Source organism: Lathyrus oleraceus, chromosome 6 (assembly GCF_024323335.1).
Source record: "Lathyrus oleraceus cultivar Zhongwan6 chromosome 6, CAAS_Psat_ZW6_1.0, whole genome shotgun sequence".
In the NCBI taxonomy this organism is placed as follows: domain Eukaryota; kingdom Viridiplantae; phylum Streptophyta; class Magnoliopsida; order Fabales; family Fabaceae; genus Lathyrus; species Lathyrus oleraceus.
Window position 1 is genome coordinate 370,395,132 of NC_066584.1, and position 10,612 is coordinate 370,405,743.

Genomic DNA, 10,612 nt, shown 5'->3' on the forward strand with positions numbered 1-10,612 from the left:
TCAACAAAACGGACCAATGGGAGTGCTGTATGGGAAATGCCTGAGCCAATCACACGCGAGCTTTACACAAACACATGCAGAACAAGAAAAGCGTGGCAGAAAGATCAAAAACGTTCCCTAAACATGAACAACATCATCTTCAATGTGTTCATCATGAACAGTGCACATGCTCAAGAACAAAAATCTCATAAATCAAAATCAAACATATCATCATGTAGATCTTTCACTCTAGGTCACGAATCCACTAACAACTAAGCATGAATCAAAGCAACAAGATCAAATCGAAGCAATCAAGTTTCACACATGGATCTTTAAATCATCATAACTAACTTAATTGTTCATGAAAATTTGTGGTTTAAAGCTCAGAATACTCAGCACACATAGATCTACAACATTAGCATAATAATTTTGAGAAAGGAGAGATTCGATTCAATGACCTCTTGAAGAGCAGCTTTGGAGGAAGAATTGAGGCTCAATTGCACACGATCTCACCAAAATCTGAATTCACCATTGTTGAATTCAAGCTTGCATATGCTTCAAAACTGTACTAATTCTCTTGATTCTTCATGCAAAATTACTCCACAACACTTCAGGAACAAGTATCAAGCAAAGGCAATGGATTGAATGTGAAGAAAATGCAAGAAAAATTTGAGAGAAAATTTGTGTATTCTAGATCTAGATCTGAAATTATGAGTGTTGTTAGCTGAAAACAATTAGGATTTGTGTTATATACCTCTCCCTAACCACTCTCCTAATCATGTTTAAGCAATTGGTAATAGGATTAGCAAGAATGTGGTGCATATGCAAATTTAGCAATTTCACCTCTATGCATGGTGTGCATGTGAATAGTGCACGAATTTGGATTGAATTTCACTTAAAATATCATTTTGGAGCTATTGGCAATGATAGAATGTTCAAATAATTGACCAATTTTAAACTTTAATTTTTCCCTCCAAAAATCAAGTGAAATGGCAAATGATTTTGTGATGATAATTGGTGCAATGCAATGCATGATTTGGAAAGTATAGGTTAAAAGAAGAATTTATCAAAAAGAACCACTTGAATTGGAGCTTTGGTTGAGAGGTTATGCACATATGAAGTTCCATGCACACTTTGCTATGTTTTGATCATATCTCCTTAACCACACATGAGAAATTGATGATCTTGGACTTTTTGGAAATGGGAGAGAAATATCTACAACTTTCACGTTCAACAAAATTTCATTTGAAGCTTACTTGATGATGTAATTTGAATTTGAAGTTAGGTTAAAACCTTTCCATTTTTGGCAAATTTGAATTATAGGTCACTTTCTATTTTTGGAAAGTTTCAACCTGACTTTATTTTCTTCAATGTTGATGTTTGAAATGTCAAATGAGACTTGTTTGAACATGAATGAAGTATTTCCAATCACTTCCCACCTCCAAATCCACTGTTGACTTGGCAGTTGACTTTCTAGGCCTTCAGTTGACCTGGCAATGTTCAGATGAAATTCAAGCCTCTACCACTTGGGATTTTGATTCAAATTGATGTCATAGCTCATATGAACTCTTGATAATGATTGTGGGATCCAAATTCTCAAGAATGGCCACCATCTATTGCTCAATGACTGCCTTTAACTACTTTGACTGTTGATTGCTTCATCTGCAAGACAAAGGTTAGATGACATATTTTTGTACTTTTGGTTAGTGATAAAAAGAAAAGCAATGATATACAAATGCAAAACATGCTTGGTGATCAAGAACCACTCTCAAAAAGATAACCAACCCACGGGGAAGGAAGCAAGGTGCACAATGATCCTTGAGGCAATGTGATGATATGATATGATGCCATGAGGGATCTTAGGGACAAAATTGGGGTCTTACAGATGCCCCTATTTAAGGTCATTCTAGCCGGAGAAGTGAAGTTTAGAAATCTTCATCTCGACGCGGTAGAATGGGCTTAAATAATAGTAATGAGACAAATTTTGGTCCCTAAGAGACCTCATGATGCAGATGTATGCATGCAAAAGAAAAAACCTCTGTGGGGGATACTGGTCCACAAAGAAGAAAAGACGATCCATCGGAGTAATACACTCACCTGGAACAGAGACTCTAACAGGACTCTCATGGGGATAAGAAACAGAGAAAGAATGCGTGAGCAGGACACGACTCCGAATTAGGGTAAAACTGACATTGCGTGAACAAGACACGACTGGACTGGAGACCTCACTGGGGAGTGAAGGACTCAAACTGGGAAAAGAAGAACTCCAAAGGAAAACACATCCATTGGAAGGGCAATAAGCTGACTCAAACTATCCATAAAGGATACTTCGGATAAAGATCCGGACTCGGACTAGGGAAAAGATTCACACAGAACCTCCCTGTCGGGGAAAACATGCATATATTGGGGAACACGCCAATACAGCACAAGGGTAAAATCACAACGGAAACTCCACTGGAGAAGATCTACCAAAGAGACCCTCCTGGAGAAGCAACAAAGAATGAGGTGTTACCGGTATAAGGGTAACAAGCTCGGGAAGAATGAATGTCTAAGACCGGTATAAGGGTGAGAGATATCAATCAACCAAACATCTGAGAACGACCTGAAAAAGGTACATCAACTCAGAAAAGTCTGACTCCACAGGGGACCAAGGTCATAATAGGGAGCAGAAAGGAAGGAACACCAGGGATACCGGGTACTGGGTATATAATAGGTGACCGACCAAAGCGTGAATTGGTATATATGCCAAAACACTCATCATCCGAAAGGAGGGCTTGAAAAAGCAAATCGACTTACAGGATGGACATTCGACTCCGCAACGGGAAAACGAATCTTACTCAGCTGGGGACACAAACCCAAAGAGTGCATGAGATATAATATCCATTACCGTCAGAACGTGGATAGTATACTCGCATGAGATATATTATCTATTACCGTCAGAACGTAGATAATATACTCGCATGGAAGGAAACACCAGGGATACCGGTTACTGGGTATATAATAGGTGACCTACCGAAAACGTGAATTGGTATATATGCCAAAACACTCATCATCCAAATCACAAACTTGTTAAAGGATGGATATTCGATTCTGCAAAGAATACGAATCTTACTTCGCTGGGGAAAATCAATAAAGGATTCCAACCAAAGAGTGCATGAGATATATTATTCATTACCGTCAGAACGTGAATAATACACTCGAAAAGGAAGAGACACCAGAGATACCGGTTACTGGGTATATAATAGGTGGTCAACCAAAAAGAGAGACAATCGTTACCAACAACAACAGGGTAAACGAAAGACAACTCACAGGGGATAAATTGCAAGCATCCGGCAATTATCCAGGGAACAAACAAATATTCGATTCCTCAAAGGAATACGAATCTTACTCGACTGGGGAAACACAACAGGCTTCGACTGAAGAGTGCATGAGATATATTATCCATTACCGTCAGAACGTGGATAACATACTCGCATGGAAGATTATCCACAATCGGTTACTGGGTTAATAAAGGATAAATCAACCGAAAAGAAAGGCATCGGGATACCAAAACTAGGTATATAAAGATGACCAATCAAAGGGAGCAACAATCATTACCAAGCAAAAGGGTAAATGAAAGAAGACTCACTGGGGATGAATTGCAAGCATCCGGCAATTATCCAGGAGCAAGGAGGGAATATCAACATCGAATATTGAATGAAGATAACCACAAAGAGTAACCATCATCGGTTAGGATGAACAACAAGGTTAACTCTACAACGGGGAGAAATTAGGGTTTACGACTACCGAATACGGGGTAGAAAACCAAAGACTCAACTAGAGATAGGGTGAATGAATGCCAAATACTGAGCAATTATTCAACTTATTCCACAGGGAGACACAGACTCCGTTGGGGATAAAACCACAACAACATAGGATTTACAACTACCGAATATGGGGTAGAAAACCACAAAATCCACCATCAACCAGAATGAACCACAAAGGTTACCTCTGCTAGGGGAAAAGAGATAGGACTTACAACTACCGAATACTGGGTAGTGGCCAAACTCTGATGAGGATAAAAAGATAGGGTTTACATCTACCGAATACTGGGTAGAAAACCAACAACTCCGCGTGGGGAATGAAGGAAATCACAAATCCGCACGGGAACAAAAATAGGGTTTATAACAAACCACCAACTGCTGGAGCTGAAAAACTAGGATTTACAACTACCGGATACTAGGTAGAAAACCAACGACTCTTGCTGAGGAATAAAAGGTATATAACCACAAATTCCGCCAAGAAGAGGGAACATAGGACTTACAACTACCGGTATAAGGGTAGAGGCCCAAAAGATTCCGCTGGGGGATAAAAAGAATTTTTGCCAGTTACTGGGCAATTCATTCATTTATTCCACAGGGAAGCACAAGAAACGGTTGACAAATGCCAATTTGGGATCAAACCAAAAAGGCAAACTGAATCAAGACTCATCCTAATGAGGATATAACTCAATAGGAAAATCCATCCCAATATATGTGTTGGGAGGAAACGGAAGAAACCGTCATCCACGAGGATATATCTCAGTGGGGAACTACAGAAGGAAAGACAGACACTTTCTGCTTATGGGGCTGACTCTATATTGAGAGATTTAAACACTCGACATCTGCTTGGAAAAGATCTATTGGAGAGATCTATATTACCATTAGCAGGGAACAACAAACAAAAGATATATGGCAAAAAATGCAACATGAATATCTGAATGTTTATGATTATGCATGAATATGCGTGATTTATATTTGATGAATGCTGACAAAACAGACATATCTAACACAAACAGGCCCAGGAATCAAACGCCCGGTACTACACTTCCAGAGAAAAATCCAAGAAAGCTGGAAAGCCAAACTGCTGGAGATCTATATGCTGAAAAGCAAAGATCTGTTGGGAGGCAAAAGATCAGAGATATCACAAAATCTCTGAGTGATGGATCAATAATAAACCCAACTTGGGAACAGAAGGTCCACAACAGGAAACAACGGCCACAAAGACAAATCTGTTGGGGAACATGGAGAAATCCCGAGGTATCTGCAGGGGAATTCTCAGTATCAACTGGAAACAGAAATTCACTGCTCAGGCGAAAACTGCCACAAAAGCAACTCCAAACAACTCCACTGGGGAACAACCCACAAAGGGAGAACAGATCATCCATGTAGAATCTAACTGCACAAGAAACTCTACTGGGGATACTGTCAGTCACTCCATCGGGGATAAACCCACTGAGGGAAAATAGATCACAAAAGTAGGTTCTGCAACAAGCCACTCTACTAGGGATCAAAAGCATCAGGAAATCAACCCAATCTCTGGATGATAGATCACCAACCGACCCTACTGGGGAAAACAACTCTGGCGGGGATCCTGACTCTGTAGGGGATACCAACTCTGGCGGGGACTCTGTAGGGAAAGCACAAAACTTCTGCAGGAAAATTCTCAGATATAATCCACTATACCACAACTCTACTGGCGGCTTTACTGGGGAATCCACTGGGGAATCCACCGGGGATGAGGAGGAGAGTTGTGGATCAACCACCAAATGCTGAACCTTCCAAGAGAAACCAACAACTGCTGAGGAGGAAATAATCACTGCTCTGCTGAAGGGCTAAGCGCTCTGATGGGGAAATATAGCATAAATGCAGTATATCATATCAACAACTCTGCCAGGGACTGTGCTGAGGAAAGTGGTAAAGTACCGGGACGTCAACCCACCAACCACTGAATCTTCCAAAGGAAAGCACCCATGCTGAGGAGAGAAATACTGTTGGAGAGAACTGTGAAGTCCTAACAAACACTCTGCTTGAGGAACAAACCCCAACAAAAGCTCTGCTTGGGGAACAACCCCAACAACAAAATCTGGAGAAAAAGGATACAACCATGCCAGGAATATGAACAAATGTCTTACCTGTTGGAAATCATGCCACCCTTTGGAGAGCACTGAGAAATTCTTAAGTATCCTTTCATCATTGTGAATGTTCACTTTGTTTAAAACAACAATTTGAAAAATTTATTTGTTTAAAACAATGACATTTTATCAATTAAAACATGCAAAACATTTGTTGAATTGAAACAAATAAGAGTGCAAATAATTGGATAAAAGCTCAAATTGATTTGATGGAATGGTAGCCTGCAAATGGCAAGACTCCATAGATCTGTACAAAATTGAAATCAGTGATATATATTGGAAGAGGGCTACATTGAACATAATGATCCTTTCTCTACCAATTTGAATCTCGATGTATTCGAAGCTTCAGTTGACGACGAATCGAGAATCTCTGACGAACAGACAGTTGCGGAACAGAAAGTCTTATCAGGATGCAGTTACTTGCCAAATCCCTAAATTTTGCCTAGATTGCCCCAGGGTGAGGTACTCAATCTAGCGGGACGCAAAATTCATTTTTTATGTCTCTAACTTTTGCCTGGATCCCCCTTGCGGGTTTTCCACCGAAATGCTCATTTTTGCCTAAGCCGCCCTTTCGGGTTTTCAACTTAGCGAGCTATTCTGTTTTTCTTTTGCATACTTTTTTTTTAGGCAAAGTATTTCTTGACTGCATCTGAATTCACAGGACGAGTGAAATCCTCCCCATCCATTGTTGTAAGCATCAAAGCACCGCCTGAAAAGGCCCTCTTAACAACATATGGACCTTCATAGTTTGGAGTCCACTTGCCCCTGGAATCGGGCGCGAAAGACAAGACTTTCTTGAGCACAAGGTCACCTTCTCGGAACACACGAGGCTTGACCTTCTTATCGAATGCTTTCTTCATTCTCTGCTGATATAACTGACCATGGCACATGGCAGTCAATCGCTTCTCTTCAATCAAATTCAGCTGGTCGTAACGACTCTGAATCCATTCAGCATCAGTCAATCTAGGGATTTGAGGGTATACTTTTTTTTTTCACCCTCTCTTTTTCTTTTTGATTGCATTTGCAATGCCCCAGTTTGACTGTTTTACTGATTCTCAGGATGTAGCTGAATGATCTTCTTTTCATACTCAAGAAGGCGGGTAATCTCGTCAGGAATCCCCTTCAACATCATCTTCCTCTGCTTCGAATACAGGGAACCCAAAATTGGGAGATGGCGTTGGATCATTATGTTCAATGGGTTTTAAAATCAACCTGCATAATGATTTTGGTTAATAAAAAACTTCAGAGTTCAAACAAACAAACCATTATGCAGACGAAAGGATTGCTTTTATTCTTGTTTTTAGGGTTTTTTGTGATCACTGATTTCATGCAAAAGCAAAAAGTGAAAACAAATGGAAAAACAACTGTTTAACAATGCATTAATTGAATGAAATATCATTGTATAAATGCTGCCAACAATGTCATCACTTCTCCTTTTGGCATGGGAGAAGGGTTTTGAACAAAGTGAACAAATTACGCTGACTTATGAATGACCGTAGGAACATCCACAACGACCCAATTGTGGCAGACACCACCAGGTATGATGAAGTTGCTCAAATCCTCTGCATCCTCTTCCAGAATAGCAACAACTTCCTCGGCTTGATCAGCATGGATGAAACCTCCACTCTTGAACAACCCTTGCTCGTTGAATGCCCCAGACGAATAGCCAATGCCAGCCCGGGATTTATTGTCTTCAAGCTCAATCATCTTTCCTAAACCAGCAACTGCACCACATTCAATGGCCAGTTTCACATCACGATAGGAAGCAAATGAAGGAGACCTCTTCTCAATCGGCTCAGCAATAGACAAAGCTTGGAAAGGAGTTCCAACTTCATCCTCAGCATCAATATATGAGAAAGAAGACAGGTGGATAACCAGGAGTAAATCCATCAAAAGCACTTAGTCTGGCAAATTCCTCCTTGAGTTCACAATTCTCTTACCCAACATGATCCATAAATCTTGCAGAGATGGCTCTGGTGTAGTACCTGCGAAGTGCGTCTTCAAAATAAATGAAGAGCAACAGGGATCAGACCACCGGACCAAAGGCTGGGAATAACACCCACTTATGCAAATGATGCATGTAATGCTTGTGCATATGCTTTGTTTTTTATTTCAAAGGAACTCGAGGGTTTTATTTGCAAACTTTGAAATATAAGCATATTATTGCATATGGAAATTATTTCATTGAATAATTCTTTGTCTTTCCATATCTGAAATTTTTTGCAAAGAAACCCCTTAAGTTCCTTGAAAAAAAAAATTCTCATTTTTTGATGATATGGATGCAGATGAATGCATGAATGCAGCAATCACACTCAAGGATCAAGCAAAACACACCAGACAAAGGTCATGGGAAAGCTCATAGTATCCTTAATATCAATCATCCATTTTGGTGGATTATGGTTTTCACCTTATCAACACCCAAGTTCCATTGATATTAACAATGCATGAACCGGCTCAATCATCCTTAATATCAATCATCCATTTTGGTGGGTTATGGTTTACACCTTATCAACACCCAAGTTCCATTGATATTAAGGATGTCTGAACGACTCAACCATGAATCACGGGTTTGTTGAGAGTCACGAGCATGGAGTCTCGGTTAAGAACCACCCAAAGGGAGTGTACTAGGGTTTAAACCTGCTGAACATGTTCTACCAGAGGTTCCCATAGTCATCATCCCATCTTTCGAATATTATCGGAGGAACGAATACTCGTATTCCAAAAATATTCTCAAGAGAGACTCTTATGAGTGTAGTATCGCGTAACAATCGCATCAGACCTTACATCTAAACGACTTCCGCACTACGTCCTAAAAATAGGTCAAGATGGGCTTGGTAAACTAAGGTCCTTGGCTTCTAAGGCACATGATTGAAAGAATAATGCCTAACCACAAATAACTTGTGTGACATTATTAATCCAACATGACCTCCACCAAGTGAATGGACTCGCAAGTCAACTTGTTAAGGAATACTCCACACAAGTCGACAAGACTACGCCATTCTCCTATCCTAAGGTGCACTCAAGTTCGGGTATAGAACTCATCTCACAAAGATCACCAAGCAAACAGCAATTGTATATCAAGCAATTCAAACATTACAATCAATACAGTTATCCCAAATTGTACAAAAATATGTCAAATAACAAATAAACAAATATCATACAACAAGGGTGAACAGTAGGCAAAACCACCAAGGAATATTCATCCCCAGCACAGTCGCCACTTTTCTGTAGCGGTGTATTCGTCACTTTATGATTTATGGACTAAATCAAAAGCAAGGTATACAAAGAATCGAGTCGCCACCGCACTTTTATTTATCCAAAGGAATGGCTAAAAAGCGAACAAAAGCCTAAGAAGTTTTACACATAGAAAACTAATGAAAAGATCAGAGATCTGGGTAAGGGGTTAATTACGCAATGGGAAGGTGTTAGGCACCCAAAACGTCCTAGGTACTCCTAGGGAGCCCTTTTCACACTTGTTGTACAGAATGTTATTTGTTTATGAAATATTTATTGTGCAAACATGGATGGAAGGGATGAGAAAAGAATATACAATTTATTATTTTTGTGTTTGAACGGATGAACCCGTTGCCTACGTACCTTTCCATGGAAGGCAAGGATCAAAACGCCGTAGTTCGGCTAAAAGATTTCCAAAATATGAGTGGGTTCATTTTAAAACAAAAGCCCTAAGGTCTTTCATTATCCACGGGAGAAAACTCAACCTTATACAAACAACAAGTCCACCATGTGAGAACAGCTTCAACTTGCTAGTGATGGGTTAACCCTATAATAAGCAAGGAAGTCTTACAATTCAATCACTAAGGACAAAAGGTGAGATTAACATCAACCAACTAGGATAAATCAAACCTATGGCTAATGTATGAAAACTTATCAAGAATGGACAAAGCCACAAAAACAGTTGAATGAGTGAAATTAACCAATTAGGATTTATTCACAAAAGAGGGTCAAGATATGATTAGAATTCAATTCAAAGAAGTATTATGAAAATGAAGTTTGGAAAATCAAAGGCCTAAAGCTTAGGTTTCTAATTTAAAAAAGATGAAAATGTTTGCACAATATTTTTGGTTTTGATTAACATACAAATGAGGGTTTAAAGAAACAAAAGATGGGAGGGTGAGGAAGTAAAACTTCTTAAATGTTCACCTCTTGAAATCATATGTAGATGATCCAAGTGATTCCTTTGGAATAGGCAACAAGCAATAAGCAAGTAAACAAAGCAAATGGATACCGGATGCCAATCAATGGACTTACACCAATCTCCTAAAACAAAGATGGATACCGGATACCAATCAATGGATTTACACCAATCTCCTAAAACAAACATGGATATCAGATGCCAATTAATGGATTTACACCAATCTCCTAAAACAAAGAAACAATGATACCAGATGCCAATCAATGGACTTACACTAATCTCACAAAACAAAATGGATACCGGATACCAATCAATGGATTTACACCAATCTCCTAAAACAAAACATGGATACCAGATGCCAATCAATGGACTTATACTAGTCTTCCAAAACAAAATAACAAGGATACCAGAAGCCAATCAATGGACTTATACTAGTCTCCCACCATATCATAGGAACAACTGCCAAGTAATGGACTTATGCTTGTTTCCTCCATGGTCAAAACAAAATGCTATAAAGCAAAGTTTATGAAATGATATACAAAGGATGA